Raw genomic sequence first — 24,907 nt, forward strand, 5'->3', positions numbered from 1 at the left:
GTACCGTGTCTCAAATAAAGTGCCAGCAGAAAAACGTGTTGTGATATATAGCGCAGAAACAAATAGATTCCGAGTGGCTCCACCTCGTGGGGTCTATGTGACTGTCACTTGTCAGAGAAGCGAGCACTTCTGATCGCAGCTGCAGTGTCTGGAGTTACCCTTGTCAACATGCCATCGTTGCTGTTGTCGTCCAAAACTATTATTATGCTTTTCTCTGCCGTGGCCCCTGCAAGCTGGTGTTTCGACCAGCCGTGGTACTGTCTCGTCATGCTGATGAGCTATGTGGTGCGACCTAACAGTAGGGACAGCTAATCGTTCGCAATTGTTCTAATCGCTTTATCCAAAATTTAATTTTAACAGTTAATCAGGAAAGGAACTCGTGTGGGTAGAATCTTAGATCTGTTAGTTTTAAACAGATCTGAACATTACGAGTCAGTTATCATAAAGCAAGGAATGAGTCGTCATGAAGACCTTATAGCAATACCGGCAACGGGTGCAAATAGGAATGTAAAGAGACAGAGAAAAATGTGAGTATTTCTACTTAATGAGTGAAATGACATGTAGAGTTCAAATTACCTGATTGAGAATAGTTTAACGTTTATGTTTGATACTAGAAATTAGTACAGTAAAACGTGAGATCAGGAACGTGCGTAATTCAGAAATCTGTCCAAACCACACCAGTATTTAAGTCCTGAGGCACTCAATTTATTTTTATATGTTAATTTTTTTACACAAATCTCAACGTACGTAACGTGGAAACGGAATGCAAATTTGAAGACTTAATTAGTAATTCATTGCATAATGTAGGAATGGTCTGATACAGTATTAGTGTATCACGGTACATATTGGTTATTCACGACTAGGGATGCAAACGATACATCGATGTTCCCAAGACATCAAGGCATCGTCCATAAATATCGAGGTTAACACCGATGATTTGAATGACAATACAACGCCGAACCGTCGACGAAATAATTCCAAAAATATCGCCATCGTTGAACAGTGGATCATGCAGTCTGTTCTTGGATGCTCAGCCTTCGACGCACCGTGTCTCGTAATTTGTGCAGTGCTACATTTACTGCTATCCTCGTGATTTTTGTAGTTTTGAACTAGTAGATAAGAAGAAAGGAAGTCCACGTGATTATCAGTTAATTCAAATGGCCTCCATTGAATTATGCACTGCAATAACAGGGTATAATGCAAGTGGTTCTCATTGTCACAGTGTACATTGTACGAGGTACCGAGTCGAGAAACTATGCAGGGTGGTCCATTGGTCGTGACCGGGCCAAATATCTCACGAAATAAGCATCAAACGAAAAAACTACAAAGAACGAAACTCGTCTAGCTTCAAGGGTGAAACCAGACGGCGCTATGGTTGGCCCGCTAGATGGCGCTGCCATAGGTCAAACGGATATCACTGCGTTTTTTAAAATAAGAATCGCTGTTGGTGAATGACGCTTCGTCGCTAAATAGAACTCGTCCAACAAATCTGTCATCGTCCCGTAATTTCTCTTGTGCCCAGTGGCAGAACTGTACACGACGTTCATAGTCGTCGCCATGCAATTCCTGGTGCATAGAGATATGGTACGGATGCAATCGATGTTGATGTAGCATTCTCAACACCGGCGTTTTTGAGATTCCCGATTCTCGCGCAAGCTTCCTCCTACAGATGTGCAGATTAGCCGCGACAGCAGCTCAAACACCTACTTGGGCATCATCATTTGTTGCAGGTCGTGGTTGACGTTCCACATGTGGCTGAACACTTCCTGTTTCCTTAATTAACGTAACTATCCGGCGAATGGTCCGGACACTTGGATGATGTCGTCCAGGATACTGAGCAGCATACATAGCACTCGCCCTTTTGGGGATTCTGATCACAATAGCCATACATCAACACGATATCGACCATTTCCTAAATTGGTAAGCGCTCCATTTTAACGCGGGTAATGTATCACGAAGCAAATACCATCCGCACTGGCGGAATGTTACGTAATACCACGTACTTAAACGTTTGTGACTATTTCAGCGCCATATATCACAAAGCGAAAAAAATGGTCCTTCTAAAACATTCATATTTATTTACGTACTACACGAAATGTAATAAAAAATTGGGGTACCTACTTAAAAAAACGCAGTTGATATCCAACTATAGCACCATCTGGTGTTCCGCCTTCAAACTAAACGAGTTAGGTTCTTTGTAGTTTTTCGTTTGATGCTTATTTCGTGAGACATTTGGCGTGATCTCTAACAATGAACCACCCTGTATAAACCAGGGTTGGCGATAGGCAGGAGGCAACGAGTGATATTTTTGAAACATACATAAGGAACGATGAAAACTATTGCATTACCTGCGATATTTGGATAGAAACAATGCAAAATGAATCTTTTGCGGGTATTACTATTCACTTTGTAGACAAGCTTAAGCTCCTCAGACGAACGTTATGTGATTTTAGCTGACAGGACACAACGAATCATAGTACCCCACTGAGAAACAGACAGGTATTTTCTCCGGGTGGAGTACTTCCTCTGTAAAAGCTATAATCACAGACAATGACAGTATTGTTATGAAGGTCAGATGAGACGCGTCTGGAAAGATTATCCCTTGTTTTACACGTAATTAAATTCACTGATGATGCAAAACACTACACTGAATTGGTAAGTACTTGTATTGTCAAAAATATTAAAGGTAGCGTCAATGCAAGTGGGTTACGGAGAACACAAGAAGCTACGGGACTGTAAGAGGGCCAAATTTAAAAAAAAATGACACTTGAAGTCCACAAACGGAGACTGTAAGAGGGCCACATTAAAAAAAATGAAACTTGAAGTCCACAAACGATGTAATTCGTATTTCTATACGTCAGAACTATTCCTGGAAGTAGTGTCCGTTGTGAGAGAGATTTTTTAACTAAATCTGAGGCTCCTCCAATGGTTTCTAGCAGTGAGTTAGACTGTGTCAGTGAAAAGGTGGAATTACTGCGCCTATTTGAAAAATTAACGAAAGAAAATTCGGGAGGCAATGCCATCCTGTTAGTTGCGTTCGGCATGCAGCCGAAAATGCGAAATCTACAAATGAAATTTAAAAACCAACAGTTTCAACAATTCTTCATCCAAGATTCAAGTTCATGCACCTCAAAGATGCCGTCAGTGGGAATTGAACGTATCTACAAACACGGATCACACATCCAATAACTTCGATAAAGAAGCATCAGTCTGACCACTTGCAATTGGCACACAAAGACATGGCAGATAAGTGACCAGCAGCTGCTGGAAACATTAGTGAAAATGAGGCTCAGATGTACCTGTCGTCTCCCGTTGAACTAATGAAAACAGACAACATTGAAATTTGGGAGGAGATGAAGTCACTTCTCCCAATACTTGCAAAAATTGTGAAGGTGTATATCCTCGTTGTCGCCCCATCTGTGCCAAGCAAGCGCTTGTTCTCGAAGGCCGTGACGACCATAACCCAGGAAAAAACAGGTTGCTGGGGACTACATAAACTAAGCTTCTTTTCCTAAATTCACTATTAAACTTCTTAAATACAAAGAAATGAAAATGACAAAAAATTAATTTTCTTTGCTAGATATATTTTATTTAGTTTTACTGTCTGACGTATACGAAGAAAGTTAACAATCTCACTGGTCAGTATCTCTACGCTTAATGTAACTTAATGTTATGAAGTGTAGGTATATGTAGGTGGATTTGTGAAAAAATAGTTCCTTTGCGTTTTAAAATATATCTGGTAACTGAACTGACGATCTTTTATTATACTAGATACAAATAAAATTATTTTGGCATGAGTTTTCTAGTATTTATACAATAAATATATAGAAAGATCGTAAAAACATTGATGAATCGTTTTTAAGAGCGGTGTTCTTTTAACATCGATATTTTTCCGTGTGGACATCGATGTCTCAATATCGATGTTTTTAAGAGCGATGTTGCAAACCTATTCATGTCTTTATAAGAGTGTTATTTTAACACAAAGACTGTGTTAAATGCTGTTAAGCGGCGCAAATACAAGAAAGGACATTCAGCGCATGTGGACATCAAACAGTGCCGCTCTGTGAAGTAACGAACAAGCTTCGCGCACTGACGTTACATCAAAGGAAATGGTTCGTTTGTGACCGCTCTGTTTGTTGGAGTTTCTCGTTTTCCGTTATTACTGAGCGTGCGGGTGCAGACCGGAACATTGTGAAGCACTTACGTAACCTCCGCTGTACAATGAAAGTGGTGGATATTGTTCCGTTAAACAATGGTTTTACCCGACAAGGTCAAGCAGTCCTAAGATATACCCTACCTGCATTATTTTCGGCCAGTTTCAGTTGACTAGTAGCACTTTTAAGTGGTATTATGATGTCGATCAAAAAGTGTGTGTCGCTAACACTTAACGAAAAGAGTAAGGTAATCGAGGCGAGTGAGAAAGGTAAACATTCTGTTCGCGAAATAACGTAAAACACAAATTTATAAAATTTTAAGAAACAGGGTTGAGACAATAGATGAATGGATGAATGGAAACAGTCAAATGAAAAGAAAGGCGAAGAAGACGGGAAATGAAGAACTTAGCGAGATAGTGTGGAATGGGAATGGTTCGTACGTGCAGGGGCAAAAAAGGAATCTTTGCCTGGACCCATGTAGCAAAGTGAGGCTCTTACAGACGTCAAAGAGTTTGGAAATTGGGAATTTAAGGGTCCCACAGGATGGCTGGACAATGTCAAAGCTAGACACAACAACATGTGGAATGAAATTTTAGGGGAACCTAAGGATGTGCAGTAAAGCGTAGCAGCAAAATGGAAGACAATACTGTGCAATTTAATTGCAAATTATGACTCGAAACACTTGTTCTTTGCCTATGGAACGGGACTGCTTTATCTCGCAGATCTTCAAAATCTCTACAATTAAAGGTGAAAGGTGCACCGGCGGAAAAATGTCCAAGGAAAGACTTACTTTACTATTGTGTGGAGACATGTCAAGTGAAATTGTGAAGCCAGTGAAGATTGGACGGCGGGAAAATCGCGTTGTTTCAAAAACATACACATCAATAGGCACCCAGTCACACGCGAAGCAATAAGAAGGCGTGGAATAAATAGGAAAAGCTCTGAAGCACCGTACACTACGCCTTTGGCATCTATGTAGAAGGAAAGTTGTGATGAGAAAACACCCCGTTGTTTCGATAGCCTTTTAGGAAACCGATCCGAAGGGCTTCAGTCCCAAAGGGTGCAGGCGGAACATAAGAAAAACGTAGATACAGGAACCATTGGTATAACAGTTGTAAATTGTAGCTGTGTTCTGAAAGTACCAAAGCTCCAAGTGCTAATAGAAAGCACTGATGCCCAAATCGTTATAGGCACTGAAAGCTGGCTAAGGCCAGATATAAGCTCAGCCGAAATTATTGCGAAGGACCTAACGGTGTTCCGAAAGGTTAGGCTAAACACGGTTGCCGGAGGCGTGTTTCTTGCTGTCAGAAGCAGTTTAACTTGTCGCGAAATTGAGGTAGATACTTCCTGTGAGATAGTATGGGCAGAGTTCATTGTTGTCAAGCGGAATAAAATAATAATTGTATCATTTTACCGACCTCCCAATTCAGATGACACAGTTGCTAAAAGGTTCAAAGAAAACTTGAGTTTGATTTCAAACACGTACCCGACTCATACGATAATAGTTGGTGGTGACGTTAATTTACCCTAGATATGTTGGCGAAAATACATGTTTAATTCCGTAGGTACGCATAAGATGTCATCCGAAATTGTGTTCAACGCATTCTCTGAAAATTATCTCGAGCAATTAGTTCATGAGCCCACGGGAATAGTAAACGGTTGTGAAAACACACTTGACCTCTTAGCAACAAATACACTCCTGGAAACTGAAATAAGAACACCGTGAATTCATTGTCCCCGGAAGGGGAAACTTTATTGACACATTCCTGGGGTCAGATACATCACATGATCACACTGACAGAACCACAGGCACATAGACACAGGCAACAGAGCATGCACAATGTCGGCACTAGTACAATGTATATCCACCTTTCGCAGCAATGCAGGCTGCTATTCTCCCATGGAGACGATCGTAGAGATGCTGGATGTAGTCCTGTGGAACGGCTTGCCGTGCCATTTCCACCTGGCGCCTCAGTTGGACCAGCGTTCGTGCTGGATGTGCAGACCGCGTGAGACGACGCTTCATCCAGTCCCAAACATGCTCAATGGGGGACAGATCCGGAGATCTTGCTGGCCAGGGTAGTTGACTCACACCTTCTAGAGCACGTTGGGTGGCACGGGATACATGCGGACGTGCATTGTCCTGTTGGAACAGCAAGTTCCCTTACCGGTCTAGGAATGGTAGAACGATGGGTTCGATGACGGTTTGGATGTACCGTGCACTATTCAGTGTCCCCTCGACGATTACCAGTGGTGTACGGCCAGTGTAGGAGATCGCTCCCCACACCATGATGCCGGGTGTTGGCCCTGTGTGCCTCGGTCGTATGCAGTCCTGATTGTGGCGCTCACCTGCACGGCGCCAAACACACATACGACCATCATTGGCACCAAGGCAGAAGCGACTCTCATCGCTGAAGACGACACGTCTCCATTCGTCCCTCCATTCACGCCTGTCGCGACACCACTGGAGGCGGGCTGCACGATGTTGGGGCGTGAGTGGAAGACGGCCTAACGGTGTGCGGGACCGTAGCCCAGCTTCATGGAGACGGTTGCGAATGGTCCTCGCCGATACCCCAGGAGCAACAGTGTCCCTAATTTGCTGGGAAGTGGCGGTGCGGTCCCCTACGGCACTGCGTAGGATCCTACGGTCTTGGCGTGCATCCGTGCGTCGCTGCGGTCCGGTCCCAGGTCGACGGGCACGTGCGCCTTCCGCCGACCACTGGCGGCAACATCGATGTACTGTGGAGACCTCACGCCCCACGTGTTGAGCAATTCGGCGGTACGTCCACCCGGCCTCCCGCATGCCCACTATACGCCCTCGCTCAAAGTCCGTCAACTGCACATACGGTTCACGTCCACGCTGTCGCGGCATGCTACCAGTGTTAAAGACTGCGATGGAGCTCCGTATGCCACGGCAAACTGGCTGACACTGACGGCGGCGGTGCACAAATGCTGCGCAGCTAGCGCCATTCGACGGCCAACACCGCGGTTCCTGGTGTGTCCGCTGTGCCGTGCGTGTGATCATTGCTTGTACAGCCCTCTCGCAGTGTCCGGAGCAAGTATGGTGGGTCTGACACACCGGTGTCAATGTGTTCTTTCTTCCATTTCCAGGAGTGTAATCCTGAGTTAATATCGAGCATCAAAACCAATTCAGGGGTTAGTGAACACAGGGATGTCGTAGCAAGAATGAATATTGTAATCCCCAAATCCTCGAAAAATAAGCGAAAAATATATATCTATTCAAAAAAGCAGATAAAAATTCGCTTGACGCCTTGCTAAGAGACAACCTCCACTCATTCCAAATTAATAACATAAGTGTACACTAGATGTGGCTTAGATTCAAAGAAATAGTATCGGCAGCAATTGAGAGATTTATACCAAACAAATTAACAAACGACGGAGTTGATCCTCCTTGGTACATAAAACGGGTTAGAAGACTTGCAGAAACAACGAAACAAACATGCTAAATTTAAACAGACGCAAAATCCCCAAGATTGGCGATCTTTCACAGAAGCTCGAAATTCAGCGCGGACTTTAATGCGAGCTGCTTATAACAGTTTCCACAACGAAACTTTGTCTCGAAACATGGCAGAGTATCCAAAGCTATTGTGGTCGTATGTGAAGTATGTTAGCGGCAAGAAACAATCAGTGCCTTCTCTGACGATAGCAATGGAGATACCATCGAAGACAGTGCTGCCAAAGCAGAATTACTAAACACTGCCTTCCGAAATGCCTTCACGAAAGAAGACGAATTTAATATTCCAGAATTCCAATCGAGAACAGCTGCCAACAAATAACGTAGAAGTAAATATCCTCGGAGTATTGAAGCAACTTAAATCACTTTATAAAAGCAAGTCTTCTGGCCCAGACTGTATACCAGTCAGGTTCCTTTCAGAGTATGCTGATGCACTAGCTCCATACTTAACAATCATATACAACCGTTCGATCGACGAAAGATCTGTACCCAAAGACTGGAAAGTTGCACAGGTGACAGCCATATTCCAGAAAGGTAGTAGTAGTAATCCAGTAAATTACAGGCCCATATCGTTTACGTCGATATGCAGCAGGATTTTAGAACATATATTGTGTTCGAACATAATGAATTACTTCAAAGGAAACGGTCTATTGACACACAGTCAACATGGGTTTAGAAAACATCGTTCCTGTGAAACACAACTAGCTCTTTATTCACATAAAGTGCTGAGTGCTATTGACAAGGGATTTCAGATCAATTCCGTATTTCTGGATTTCCAGAAGGCTTTTGACACTGTACCACACAAGCGGCTCGTAGCGAAATTGCGTGCTTATGGAATATCGTCTCAGTTATGCGACTGAATCTGTGATTTCCTGTCAGAGGGGTCACAGTTCGTTGTAATTGACGTAAAGTCATCGAGTAAAACAGAAGTGATTTCTGGCGTTCCCCAAGGTAGTGTCACAGGCTCTTTGCTGTTCCTTATCTATATAAACGATTTGGGAGACAATTTGAGCAGCCGTCTTCGGTTGTCTGCAGATGACGCTGTCGTTTATCGTCTAATAAAGTCATCAGAAGATCAAAACAAACTGCAAAACGATTTACAAGAAATATCGGATTGGTGCAAAAAGTGGTAGTTGACCTTAAATAACGAAAATTGTGACTTCATTCACATGAGTGCTAAAAGGAACGCGTTAAACTTCGGTTACGCGATAAATCAGTCTAATCTAAAAGCCGTAAATTCAACTAAATACCTAGCTATTACAATTACGAACAATTTAAATTGGAAGGAACGCACAGAAAATGTTGTGGGGAAGGCTAACCAAAGACTGCGTTTTATTGGCAGGACTCTTAGAAAATGTAACAGACCTACTAAGGAGACTGCCTACACCAAGCTTTTCCGTCAACTTTTACCATACTGTTGCGCGATGTGGGATCCTTACCAGATAGGACTGACTGAGTACATCGAAAAAGTTCATAGAAAGGCAGCACGTTTTGTATTATAGCGAAATATGGGAGAGAGTGTCACAGAAATGATACAGGATTTGGGATGGACATCATTAAAAGAAAGGAGTTTTTCGTTGCGACAGAATCTTCTCACGAAATGCCCCCGTGCTATACGAGAGTGGAATAATAGAGAATAGTGAAGGTGGTTCGATGAACCCTCTGCCACGTACTTAAATGTTATTTGCAGAGTATTCATATATATGTAAATGAAAGCAAAATGAGGTCCACCGTAGAGTTAAACTTAGCGAAAGCCTTACAGACGAACAAATTCTTATGGAAGCGAACATTAAAGTAAGGAGAGCCGAACGTGAGACTTTCATTGAACAAAATTTTATCCACTAGTCTGACAGAAGTTCCTAGGAGAGCCGAACGTGAGACATTCATTGAATAAAATTTTATCCACCAGTCAGACAGAAATTCATAGGAAATTTTGATATTACATTATATCAGTAAATGGATCAAAGCCATCTACTAGACAGTTTTTGACCATTATGGCATCGGAACGGATAATGACACATAGAAGGTAGAAATACTACGTTCCCTCTTCCAAAATTATTTCGCCGAGGACAATATTACTAGTTTCCTCCTATAAATCGTCGCGTGAACGATATCGAAATAAGCATACGGAAGCAGAATATCGTTCAACAGAGGTAAGGTGACTCGACTTGATGGAATAACTATGCAATTCTAAACCGCGTGTGCCAGAAAACGTACTTCTCTTCCAATAACAGTGTGTCATAATTAGGTACTATCGATCACTGGACGAAAGAAGCATTCCTAGTGATTGTGAAAATGTGCAGGTCATTCCCGTCCTCAAGGAAAGCCATCTAACAGACGCACACAACTATTTGTCTACATTCCTATCGTAAATTTGTTGTAGAAGCTATCAAATGACAGCAGTATTGTAAGGGCTGAATCTGTGTTACTCAACATTCGTTTATTCTCACTTAAATGTTTAATAAATGTAGAGGTACTACTCTCCGCGTAAAATGTTCCTTAAAATTGTCACTAAATGCACACACTCAGTTTGTCCAATGGAACTACTGTGAATGTGCTTCAATCTATTCTGTATACTGCCGATGTCTTAAACTGGTTAGTTCTGACGTTGCTGTGTGTGATTTTCTTACATAATGTATCATCTGTGTGAAAAATGACCCCTACGAATACTTTGCGATTCTATCCGAGACTGCACCTAAGTATGGTAATTTAGCAAATCAAATCCCTTTGCATTTAGCCTTTTCCCTTCCTAGCGTAGTTTGATCAGACACAGCACTGGTAGAACAAACCACGTTGCAAGATCAGGGTACACAAAATAGAATGTGGCACATGCACAAAATGTTGTATCTGACAATAATGCTACTACCTAGAAGCAATGATCAATACGGAAATCCTTTTGAATTTAACTGTAAACTATGAATGATAAAATTATTTTTATGTACTGTGGAAGGCTACAGATAATTTGTATCAGCTATCTGAAGTGGGTATTTTAAAAATAGAAGTCCTTACTGATTAGACACAGTACGTTTCGTCTTGTATCACGTTCATGGATACAAAAGTTTGTATTTGTACCTCATTAACTCTTTCTTAAATATTTATATATATGGCGTAACTAAATTCTCTTTATAGACTAAGAGAACAGTTTCCTTACAGCAAATGAAAAAATAATGTCTGGCAAACATGGGCTCCAAAATGAGAGAACTTGTTCAGTAGAAGAGGTGTGTTTCACAGTACCAAAAAGAGCAAGGTTCATAGTTCTTAAATTATGGATTTTAGAGCCCCTGATCATTGGAGTTCTTTTTCTTGTTGGATCCATACTACCGTGTCCAAAAATTTGGAAAATAAGGGACCTGCAGGAGAAGAGATGATCGGAAATATTGAAAAGGTCTATAAGATAATTATATGGTTGTCTGGAAGGGAAACGATAATAAACGGTAAGTCCGAGAAGGGGAAACTTTCTAAGTATTTGAAAAATGGTCTTATCAGAGCAGATTAATAAGGAAATATATAAATAAAGGACGAATGGTTGAAATGGCCCTGAACACTATGCGACTTAACTGCTGAGGTCATCAGTCCCCTAGAACTTAGAGCTACTTAAACCTACCTAAGGACATCACACACAGCCATGCCCGAGGCAGGATTCGAACCTGCGACCGTAGCGGTCGCGCAGCTCCAGACTGTAGCGCCTAGAACCGCTCGGTCACTCCGGCCGGCTAAAGGACTAACTTAGGGGATTTTGGGCGGAATATTCGATAAAAATTATGAGAAATTTTAACGAGTATGAGAATCAACAACACAGGAAAGGTTTCTTGGAGTGTACAGTGATTAACTTATGGAAATCGTCTTTTATTTGAAGTTGTAGTTTGGTAAAAATGAAAAGGCGGAATGGACAGACGTCAACGGATAATTCTATGGCCTGAAATTACGTTTTAAAAAGGGTGTTAGTAATTAATAAACAATAACACCTAATATAATATAATAACTAAGAAAAAACTAAGAAAGACAATCTTCCCTCCAATCTCTTCTCAAAATCTGATGAATGATATGACGCTGCTTAACACGCTTGTTTAGCCCGTGCAAGACTCTTCATCCCCGTAACGCGTATTGATTTCATATGGCTTACTGTAGTCAAGCCCTCAATTATTTGCTGGATGTACTCCAATCTCTGTCTTGCTCTACAGCTCCCTCTTGTACCATGGAATTCATATGGTCTTTTCCTTACTGATTCTGTGGAGAACCACGTCATTCCTTACATTATAAGTGCACCTAATTTTCAACATTCTTCTGCAGCACCACATCTCATGTGCTTCTATTCTCTTCTGTTCCGGTTTTCCTCACATTCCATGTTTCATTACCATACAGTGCTGTGCTCCAAACGTACATTTCTAGAAATTTCGTCCTCATATTAAGGCCACATTTGATACTAGTAGTTATCTCTTTGCCAGGAACGCCCTTTCTGCAAGAGCTAGTCTGTATTTGGCATACTCCTTGTTCCGTCCGTCATTGGTTATTTTGCTTCCTAGGAAGCAGAATTCCTTTACCTCATCTACTTCATGACCATCAATCCAGATGTGAAGTTTTTCGCTGTTCTCATTTCTACTATTTCTCATTACTTTCATCTTTCTGCAGTTTACTCTCAATCCATGTTCTGTACTCATTAGACTGTTCATTCCATTCAGTAGATTATGTAATTCTCCTTCGCTCTCACTTACATGGAAATGTCACCAGCGAATGGTATCATTGATATCCTTTCACCTTGAATTTTAATCCCACTCCTGAACCTTTCTTTTATTTTCATCATTGCTTTTTCGATGAACAGATTCAACAGCAGGGGCGAAAGACTATATTCCTCTCTTACACCCTTTCTAACTCGAGCACTTCGTTCTTGGTCGTCCAGTCTTATTTTTCCTTCTCGGCTCTTGTACATATTGTATATTACCCGTCTCTCCCTATAACTTACTCACATTTTTCTCAGAATTTCGAACATTTGCACCATTTTACATTGTCGAACTCTTTTTCTAGGTCGACAAGTAGTACGAACGTGACTTGATTTTTCTTTAGTCTTGCTTCCATTATCAACCGCAACGCCAGAATTGCCTCACCGGTGCATTTACTTTTCCTAAAGCAAAACTTATCGTCATCTATCACTTCCTCAATTTTCTTTTCCATTCTTCTGTAAATTATTCTAGTAAGGAACTTGGATGCATGAGCTGTTAAGCTGATTGTGCGATAATTCTAACACTTGTCAGCTCTTGCAGTCTTCAGAATTGTGTAGATTATATTCTTTCGAAAGTCAGATGACATGTCGCCAAACTCTACACTCTAAACACCAAGACGAATAGTCGTGTTTTGCCACTTCCCCCAATGATTTTAGGAATTCTGATGCAATGTTATCTATCCCTTCTGCCTTATTTGATCTTAAGGCCTCCAAAGCTATCTTAAGTTCTAATTCTAATACTCGATCTACTGTTTCTCATAAATAGAATACTGTTTCTTCTTATATCACATCAGACAAAACCTTCCCCTCATAGAAGCTTTCAATGTACCTTTTTCACTTATCCGCTCACTTCTCTCCATGTAACAATGGGATTCCCATTGCCCTCTTAATGTTACCACCCTTGCTTTTTGTTTCGCCAAAAACTCATTTGACTTTCTTGTATGCTGAGTCAGTCCTTCCGACAATCATTTCGCTTTTCGATTTCTTCACATCTTCATGCAGCCGTTTCATCTTAGCTTCGCCGCATTTGTTGTTTATTTCATTACTCAGTGACTTGTATTTCTGTGTTCCTGAATTTCCCTGAACATTTCTTTCATCCATCATCTGAAGTATTTCTTCTGTTACCCATGGTTTCTTCGCAGTTATCTTCTTTGTCCCTACGTTTCTCTTTCCAACTTGTGTGATACCGTTTCCAGATATTCCCATTGCAAGTAAACTGTACTGCCTACTCAGCGATTCTCTTCATCACTCCTACATTGTGATCTGAGTCTATATCTGCTCCTGGGTACGCCTTACAGTCCAGTACCTGATTTCGGAATCTTTTTCTGACCATGATGTTATGTAACTGAAATCTTCCGGTATCACATGGCCTTTTCCAAGTACACGTCCTCCTCTTGCTATTCTTGAACAAAGAATTCGTTGTTATTAGCTGAAATTTATTAAAGAAATCAATTAGTCTTTCTCTTCTCTCATTACTAACCCCCAAGCACATGTTGTCCTGCAACTCTTCCTTTTACTCCTTCCCATACAACCACATTCCCGTCGCACATGACTATTCGATTTTCATCTCTCTTTCAATATCCTCATATACCTTCTCTCTGTCAGCTTAGTCCTTGTTTTGTTCTGGTTGTGCCATATACTTCATCTTACCCGCCTCCTTCTCCGCTGGCGAGCTCGTCACTTTCTTATCTGTCTTTCGGTCAACGTAACTAATTTTCACGGCACTTAAAAATTTATTCTCGTCGTGTCTGTACTAATGATTGTCAATGTTTCACCTCCGTAGAAGGATGCACTCCAAGAAATGTCTTCCGAAAAGCCCTAATAACAACCAGATTTATATTCGATGTTGAGAAATTTACGTTACTCGGTTTACCTTTTCTTGCTATTGGCAGACTGTATTTCATATTATCTCTTCCTCGGCCATTATCACTTATTATACCATTCAAGTAGGAAAAGTCATCTATTTATTTGCTTGTCAGATTTTTCATATTTCCATACTGAATTCCCTGAGCTTCGCCGTATACAATTTATCAGCATTACATTTGCCTTGTCTTACTTTTCTAAATATCCTTCTTACATTCTCTTCTCACAACAGTATCCATTCTGCACAACTGTCTTTCCATGTTCTATGCCGTCTCCAGTGAAATTACGTCATCAGAAAACCTTACAGTTTTAATTTCCTGTTCATGAATTACTATTATTTTCCCAAATTTCTCATGGGTTTAGTTTATCACTCGCTCATTGTACAGGCTATATCAAAACAATATGATACTACTCATGAAGTTATGTGCATTGCACTACAGTTGCGCCAACATTTTCTCAGAACGTTAAGCAAGTCAAAAGAAACACTGTGCATTTGTTGATAAGCAATTTCAAAAGGCTGTTGAATTATGGAACAGGAGCGTGTCAAGTTACTGCGACAAGCGTCTCAGGCCTGTTCGCTCATTACCCAGCGTTCCGGAATAACGAAGTAGAAATATTTGTTGGCCAAATGTAGTGTTATCAAATGAAGCATTAGTTCGGGAAGCACCAGCGATAACTTTCTAGGACGACCTTCTCCACAGATATTATAGAAGGTTGTCACACATTGTCATTAATATACATTTTTTCTAAGTTTCAGTATCTAAATTAGTACTTGAACTGAGAACCTCTTTCATGTAACTCTTTCTGAGTACCATTAAAGAGAATCATTCGGGAAAGTGGAATTATTTATTTCCTTTATTTATTTTCTTTTTTTATGTGGGAGAAGCTTGTATTGCTACTATGAAACCCTGTGTGGTGTTCACGTGATTAGGGGAGTGATACTTTGGTGTGAACAGCATGCTGTATGGATGTCAGTGTGTTAGTTGCGTCAGCTGCAGAGTTCGGAGTGTGGAGCTGTGTGAAGACAGCGACCGTCAGAGACGGACGTAAGAGAGATTGGTATGTGGTTACGGTCTACAGCAGTGGTGGTCAAGCTGCAGCTAAAATGAAGCTTTCGTGCGGCCCGCGGTTCTCAGTCATATTTTATAATATTATGCGTCTGACAGCTCAGCGTTGCCTTAAAAAAGTCAACTAACAATAAGATCTTCCTTGTAGGCTCCCTGTTCAGTAACAAACAAAAATACTTACAGGGACAGTAAAATTTTAAGACGTGTTTAATTTTAATGGACGTTCGTGACTGCGGACGTGAGCGAAATAAAGTTGGACGCTTACCTGAAGGCCAGTGGCGCTAGTAGCGGGACGACTGCGCAATTAGACGATGTAAGAGGGGGAATGTTTTATTGTCTTACCGTACTGACAACTCAAGGACGTGCACGGCTCATGCCTACAAGCGGCAATGGTAAAAAGTTTGACTCATAAATAACACGGACTCGCGAACGGACATTACAGAGATGGATCTACGAAACGCGGTGAATCGCCGAAAAATTACATTCTAAACATTTAGTAAACATTTGTGATCGTATCTGATGTTTAGTAATCCATTTATGTGTACAATTACTGTTAATAATTATTCAGCTGTTCACACAGACAACACAACAACACTTCGTCAGGCATTTACAGTGCCACAACTTTGAGAGGAATCAAGGACAATTTGAAAACCAGCACAGAGAGGAATCACAATGTTTGAGATGTGCTACAGAACAACTTTGAAGATCAGGTGGACCAATAAGATAAAGGATTAGGAGATTCTAGGCAGTATCGGCGAAGAAAGGAGAATATGGGAAACACCGACAGGAAGAAGGGACGCGATGACGGGACATGTATAATATTCTGCGTGGTTTCTGTTTGTTCTAAGTCGTCTCTTCCTACCACCACTTTCGCGCAACCGACGCTCTGAGCGTATGGTTTTTTTTTTTTTTTTTTTTTTTTTTTTTTTTTAAGGGAATTGACCAGTTTGAACGTGGGACCTGTTGCTGGCCTTTTTTTTTTTTTTTTAGGGAATTGACGAATTGGCCAGTTTGAACGTGGGAGCTTTTGCTGGTAAGGAGACGCCACACATGACATGTAGAGTTCAGAAGAGTTCCGTGAGACTAGCGATGATATAATCAAATACTTAATAATTTCAGCGTCAGCTCCACTGCACTCCCCGTAAAAGAATCTTAATGCTAACTAAATTTAGTGCAAGGGGTTCAACGCTTTCCTATTTTTAGTTAGCTGGTAAAATAACGTCGAAAAAGCAGTTAAGTTTACCATTGGAAATTTTATTCTACTCACAAAACATTGTTTATAAATTGCACTATTGATAAAAGGAAATATTTTAATACAGGATGATAAAAACCAACTGCGTTCAACAAAAATGTGAACGAATATTCCCTGAATTGGTTTTCAATTTCTATAATGGATGTAAGGATGACCTATGTCATATCACATCTATAATCTAGGTTTAACTTAAGTTTCATGATAGAGAAAACTATCAAAATGGTCTACAGTGACCCTCAATTATCTTTAATTACGTATTTAACTTGTCGTAAATTACAGTGGCTGATATGGCTTCTCAATAATTACATACCAGAAAAATCATCGCGTTTCAGATTTTAACTTCAAGTGGAAAATGTGAATATCATGAGGTTTATTTGACGATCGCCACTAGTATTATGCAAAAAGGGGATGTAACAGATGAGACTTCTGCAGTTCTGAGTGAAGCCTTATGCGCTCTTATGCGGCATCGCGCGCGTTCATTACCTTGTCGGTGGTTAGTCAGCGTCAGGGGGTGGCAGGCGGTGCAGCTCCACACACCTCGCCGTCTCGGTAGCAACTCTCTCTAACTTCTCCTTACTACAATTTACTGAAGTTGGTTTAAGAAAAAAGTATCTGGCTGTGTTTTCAACTGACCAAGCAGGGTCTCAATATTAACCTTAAGCTCCGCCTACAAAAATTCTGTTTATCCAATGAGAAACGTTATACTTTTCGTAGTAGGGCAAAGTTTTTAATGTTTGCAATGTAACAGAGACGCGTATAGTCTCATGCTAAAACTTGCAGCTGGTGTGGCCCTTTTAGTGTTATCGTAAGATCTATACTGTTCTTCTGGAGGGCTCTATCTTTTAACATGGGCTGGGGGGTGGCCTTGGCGGTCGGCCGGCGATGTGCGTGTCCTTTATAGTAGGGCCTTCTAGCTTACATGACTCTGCTCTCGGCTTCTGTTCTCGTTTCTCCCCTCGGAACTGCGTCTGTTTCACGGTGGGAAGGTATGACATGCATTTAGGCATTCTTGTGTTAGTCTGTGGTAATTTGCTCACTCGTTGATTGTATTACTTTGGTTAATTTAATGTCAGGATTTATTCGGAGCTATGTGACATACTCCCGGATTTGATATCATGTCAGGGTTTTCATGGAAGGTGTTGGATTTGCCTCACACCTTACACATGTGTTAAGGCATCGGTGAATAGCCTCCATGGTACTGGAACTAGAGGGAGCTGTAGATCGTAAAATCTTTAGGGGAAAACAGAGGTTGAAATACATCCAGCAAGTAACTGATGAGTTGCATCAAACTAATCAGAAGACTGACGAATAAAAAAGAAGTCTTCTATCTCCACTCCACCTAAACATAGATGTGAAATTTTAATCTGAGATGTAACCGCAGCAAATGCTGCATTCTGCGAGGGGTTGCTGAAAAATAATGCCGTCGAATTTTTTATTCTCTTCTCAATAAATTTCATGTATATTACTCGCTCCTGCTTCGCAGACGCAAGTGGCAACCATGCGCCGCTAGGGGTTCCCCAAATTGTAGCGCGTAACAGAACATAGTGTAACGTAACTATGTCGGAATGCCAGACCATACACGAGCTCAGCGACATGGGCGACAATCCGAAGGCTTGGTATCACTGCTATTGATCGTACGCCATACTGTTCCGTCTTCGTGCCATCCGATTTTCATCTTTTTCCAAAACTTAAAGAGCATCATTGAGAACTTCCCATTGATAGTGATGAAGCGGTGCAGCAGAGGTAAGGCTGTGGCTCCACCAACATAGTAAAACATTTTACAGTGAGGGTATCAACAAACTGATCTCTCGATGGGTGAAACGCATTCATAGCCATGAAATCTGTGTTGAAAAATAAATATGTAGACATAAAGAATAAAGGTTTACGATGTTAATAACATTTATGTAAAAAGGTTTAAGAGCTTTCACACCAAAAATTCTGAGGCATTACTTTTCAGCATGCTCTCGTAGCCACGAATATTAGTAAATTATTTTTATGATAACGGCGGCAAATTATTGTTTTCGTTAAGACAGCATAATGTGATTGCCATTTGTATCACATAAAGGTCGCTCAATTGTAAAATGCTTTGCATTACAAAGTCTGGACCGTAAATTCATCAAAAAGGAATTGTAACCATGAAAATTATTTGAAATTATGCTCAGTGAAACTGAAATGTTTCTTTCAAAACAACAATGGAATTCTCATTGTCAGTGACCGTATTATTCCTATTAATTTCTCTACGTAAAAGTTGTCTCTCTCTAGCCCTTTGTTTTCCAGTCTGACCCGTCACTGTTCTTGTTCGAGGCACAGCCAAAAAATATATATAGAGGTTCAAATGGCTCTGAGCACTATGGGACTCAACTGCTGAGGTCATTAGTCCCCTAGAACTTAGAACTAGTTAAACCTAACTAACCTAAGGACATCACACACATCCATGCCCGAGGCAGGATTCGAACCTGCGACCGTAGCGGTCTTGCGGTTCCAGACTGCAGCGCCTTTAACCGCACGGCCACTTCGGCCGGCTATATAGAGGTTCTGTATAGTAATGGAACTCACATTGCTATGCAAAATGAAGAACCTGAAAATTAGGAACTTACTTCAAACTTTGTGGTAACGGCGGAAAATAAAGTTCCCTTTCTCCATCGTCAAAAATAAGCAAAATAACGACACCAATAAAGCACATTATATACATTCTGTGTTGCCCCCGAAGGATTCGTTCCTACGATGTTTCGTTTTCCACTGTTGACATTAACGACCTAGAAGCTGTGGCATTGTAGCTCCCCACTGTGCGTGTATTTCTGCAAATGAACCACTTGCAACATTTAAAAATGAATATCTCTGGAATTCAATTTCAAGGAACGTTGTTAATTTAATGTTTCACTTCTAATATAGCACTTGATCGGTATGTGGGGCTGTAACATGGTATCAACGTGACAGACAGAGGAAAATTATTATGTCTCTTTCCTTTTAGATCTTGTATTCTTTATTATTGTACGTCTTTGGCAAAGTATCTTCCGAAGTAAATGTTCCATTGGCCTAATTTTATATTAAATTTTAAAAATCGGCACTACAATTTTCGATGTCCACATATTAACATTATGATTCGTAATTCAATAATGGAAACATTTGTGCTTTTTTTATTTAATACAATCATCTTCCCCCCAAAAGTTAAAATTCTGGAGTGATGTCACAATGATGAGAGTGATGCAGCCAGTCAGGCTTCATCATCATGATAAGAGTAAAACAGAGCACATTTTTAACATGCTTAGAAACCATAGCTTCAGGGATAGAGAAGGGGTCAAGATACCCTTTCAATATAAAGAGAATGGTATTCAGAACTGCAATACAGCTACTGCTTGCCACTGATTCTTTTATTAATACCACGCAGACAGATAACATAAAAAATAAACCTTGAACGAATGACAATTAAATTGCTTTACACAGTGAAAAACACACTTTTATATTTGAGGCTTAATATCCAAACATAGTGCCATTAATTTGCAATATCTTACTAAAAATATCCGGATACCAATCAGAGACCAACTTGCCGCAGTGAAAACACCATTTAAAGTCGGATCGTCTAAGTTAAACACTGTCGGGCACATACTGCATTCGAACATTATGATGTGCCTCGAAGAAAACGATTTATTGACACATTGTCAGCACGGTTTCAGAAAACATCGTTCTTGTGAAACACAACTAGCTCTTTATACTCATGAAGTAATAAGTGCTATCGACAGGGGATGTCAAATTGATTCCATATATTTAGATTTCCAGAAGGCTTTCGACACCGTTCCTCAGAAGCGTCCTCTAACCAATCGCCTCAGTGGTGGACTGGATTCGTGATTTACTGTCAGAAAGGTCACAGTTCCTAGTAATAGACGGAAATTCATCGAGTAAAACAGAAGTAATATCCGGCGTTCCCCAAGAAAGTGTTATAGGCCCTGTGTTGTTCCTGATCTATATTAACGACATAGGAGACAATCTGAGTAGCCGTCTTAGATTCTTTTCAGATGGTGCTGTCATTTACCGTTTTGTAAGGTCATCAGATGATCAAAACGATTTGCAAAATGATTTACATAAAATATCTGTATGGTGCGAAAAGTGGCAATTGACCCTGCATAAGGAAAAGTATGAAGTGTGAAGTACTAAGATAAATTAACTAAATTTCGTTTACGCCGTAAGTCACACAAATCCGAAGGCTGTAAATTAAACTACATACTTAGGGATTACAATTACAACTAACGTAAACAGGAACGATCACGTAGATAATATTGTGGATGGAGCAAACCAAAGACTGCGGTTCATTGGCAGAACACTTAGAAGGTGCAACAGGTCTACCATAGAGACTGCTTACACCATGCTTGTCCGCACTATTCTGGAGTAATACTGTGCGGTGTGGGATCCGCATCAGGTGGGACTGACAGATGACATCGAAAAAGTACAAAGAAGGGCAGCTCGTTTTGTATTGTCGCGAAATAGGGGAGATAGTCACATACATGATACGTGAATTGGAGTGGCAATGATTAAAACAAAGGCGTTTTTCGTTGCTACGGGAACTTCTCATAAAATTTCAGCCACCAGTTTTCTCCTCCGATTGCGAAAACATTATGTTGGCTTCCACCTACATAGGGAGAAATAATCATCACGATAAAACAAATCAGGGCTCCCCCAGAAAAATTTAAGTGTTCGTTTTTCCCGCGTGCCGTTCGAGAGTGCAACGGTACAGAGACAGCTAGAAGGTGGTTCATTGAACCCTCTGCCAGGCACTTTATTGTGAATAGCAGAGTAATCACATAGATGTAGTTGTAGATGTAGATGTAGATGTAGACAAAGCAGCCAGAACTTTGAAGTCCGACCCGATTGACTACGCAATCTCACAGTCACCAAATATTCTATAATTAATACAGAATACGCCACGCGGAATTTTCACACAGGCCGAAGGTTCACACGCGCCTAACTTTCCAAGAAAACAATTTTAAAACATCCAAGCTTCACGAAACTCTCCGTAAATGCAACTGCTATTACAGCCACACAATCTGGACGCGAGAAGCCAATTATTTCTTCATTTTGCACGTAATAAAGACGGAAGCGTTTAAATGACGTGCACGTCCGATAGCTGACTAGCGACTCCTCTTCAGTCTGTTTCGCTCCCAGTATAACTACCTATCTGCCAGTACTGCTTAACTCTGATTGGTTGATTTGTTTGACTGACCAATCAGAATCATTGTTCGAGATTATCCTCGCACCAGAACTGTCCTGTGCCAATCTATATTCACAGATACATTTACGTCATTCCAACATGCAAATACTAATATAATGTTTAACAAAACCAAACGGAAGGAAAACTAAACTTGAAATAAATTTAGAAACTTATTGCTCGGCAAGCGGCTATTCTGACTGCCTTCTTACAAAAATAAGTACACTTAGACATACGTCAACAACGAAGTGGGTACAAACATCTTTCCCACGCTATGATTACGTAATGTATTACATAAAATTAATCTTGAAATTTAATGTATGTCCCACATACACACTCTCTCTGACTCTCATTTACTCCCACATCAATATTAGACACAAATAATAATTTTGCCTGATTTTTATATTACGAAAACGAAAAGTAATTAAAGATTTAATATGAAAATCTCAAGTAATTAATTCTGAACAGTGAGAGTTCTGTTTACGTTTTCAAATGATACCAAAAGCTAATCTATTATAGTTACTAACTGAATGTAATTCCCTAAGTCTCGGTTTTTGACTTTTTAAGTAATTATTTCTATCTCCGAAACTATGATAGTTACAATGTCGAAATTTTTATACAATCTTCTGCTGAACAACAAAAGGCAGTTTACCGATTTTGGAAATTATTGAATAATATTTAATATCGTTCATTGAGGTTCATAGGTGGCATGAATATACAGTCGCTCGAAGCGACACAGGAGCCGTTCTCGTGCTGCAGTAGCAGCAGGTGCACATGACTAATTGGCGAAGAAATAAGTTTGCAGCTTCCTAAGCTCCAATAGAGCGGGCTATATAGCAACCAATGTTATGGCGCATTAACTCGCGACGTTACTATAGGAACCTGTCACAAATTTTCAAATTGTACATTAGGTATTCTGCACACCTATTAGGCGTTATCTCATACCGATCACTTTGTTCACGTATCAGTGTCATACTAGTTACCCTTGGATACCGGAAATGGTAAACCGTTGAGAAACTGGCGATATATAAAGGGCCAGGTAACCTACAGAGCATTTTGTTCTGCATCGTTATCCGCCTGTCTGTTACTTACAAATAAACAGTATTAAAAAAATTTAAATTGTCGATGTTTGTATCTCACTTAGCGCTAGAAAATGCAGTTTCCTCATGGAAAAAATCAAATACTCCTTCAATACTTCGTCTAACTTAGATAAAACATGTTTCACTTACTCATGAATAACTTTCACAAATATCAATAATAACAGGAAATTATTGCATTTGATCATGATGAAGACAATTATATTGAGAACAAAACAACAACGATAATATTATGGTTTTCCATGTTTGTTCATGTAAGCCTTACTTACAAAAAAAATTGTTCAAATGTGTGTGAAATCATATGGAACTTAACTGCTAAGGTCATTAGTCCCTAAGCTTACATACTACTTAACCTAAATTATCCTAAGGACAAACACACACACACCCATGCCAGAGGGAGGACTCGAACCTCAGTGGGGACCAACCGCAGAGTCCATGACTGCAGCGCCTTAGACCGTTCGGCTAATCCTGCACGCCTTACTTACATCAAAAGTGACTGATTGGTTACATAAAAACACTGAAGTTTCACGATCAGCTAATCTTATAAAAGGACATGTACCTTCTGGAACGCAACAAAATATAGAACAGGTACTGACTAACGCGTGGTTGTAATTATGTGCAAAACAAACAAGCGACTCCCAGTTTGTCTCGTACATTATCATTTATGTTTCTTTCCCTACCAATGCTACAATACTACCATACGATAACCTAGTTCTGGTAGAGCGCAGCTCTTCTCACTTTCCATCTAAATTAATAGTCCATGACAGAGGTCACTAAGCTCTCCTGACTGGTCCAAACTGCTCTTAATGCTTCATGCTTTGACAACTGGCAACGCAATATTTTCCATAGCCTTTCATACTGCCAGGTCTACTTCTCGAGTCATCAACTTATTAGTTGCATATTACTTAGGGTGTTCGGATACCTTTGATCCTCTAGCATATATTTCTTTCTCCATGTCAGAATAAAATAAAAGATTTCGTTTCATTACTTCTTCATACGACAGTAGAAACAGTCGCAATATAGCAGATCCGCAGCTATCCAAATGTATCACTACAGGCAGCCGAGCGGCAGTGGAGCAGCACGAAGTGGTGTGCTGTGCTCCGCTCCCCACGTAGGCCAACACAAGCCGCGACGCCCACCCCGTACGTCACACTCGGCAACTCCTGCCGGCGAGACGTGGCCGGCGGACGCGCCGTCGAGGAATGTAATTAGGGCCGCCACGCTGTTTCAAGTGCTCTGCAAATGAGCACGCTGCGCTGGTAAGGAGTAATGGAATGATTAAACCGCCTCGCCTCGCGCAGCCCGGCTGGCCTCCGCCTCCGCCGCCGCCACCACCACCCCTAGATCGCGCGTGGGTCGCCCGGGGCGCCGGCTTCGCCGCTGGCGCCAGCGAGCAAGCAAGACGCCTCGCGAACCCTCCTCGCCAGCTTAGGTTTACTCGGTCCGCCCCGCTGCACCTTGTAATGGCGTTTCACTGTTGCTGTCACGCCAGAGCAGCTCCACAGATCGCAGATACGGCTCCTTATTTCGAGCAGCCAGTACAGCGCTGATCGTGCTTCCAGTAAAACCACAGCCAACACTTGGACAGCTACCACATTAGGTTTCACGTTAAGTCGTCAGTAAATACCTTTCCATAAAATGTGGGAACCTTCCGAGTTAGCTGCTAATAGTTTTACTATGTTTCGTACAATAGGCCTATTGAAGCGGTATTACCATTGTCAAGTACTCCTGCGAATACCTCCGTTTGTAAATTTCATTTACGTTTACGGTATTTGTACGGGACGTCAATTGTACATGTATACCTACGTATAGACATATTGCATCACTGATGAATCATTTTGTCAACTGTCGCTGTTTTAATTATAACAAAATAAAGTAACGTAGTGATTCGACAGCTAGTTAACAGTTCTCAATGATGCTATATGTTTACAAAGTGGTTACATTTTGGTCATCGGTATTGTTTGAATTACAGATAATTTTGTTGTTTGTGTAACCTTTGGTGGTTTATTGTTTTATCCGCTGACATGTTCCAGAAAGCCAATAAAATTTCCTAGGTGGTATTTGTTCTTGAAGTCCGTCTGT

The sequence above is a fragment of the Schistocerca piceifrons genome, chromosome 7, assembly GCF_021461385.2.
Source record: "Schistocerca piceifrons isolate TAMUIC-IGC-003096 chromosome 7, iqSchPice1.1, whole genome shotgun sequence".
NCBI lineage: Eukaryota > Metazoa > Arthropoda > Insecta > Orthoptera > Acrididae > Schistocerca > Schistocerca piceifrons.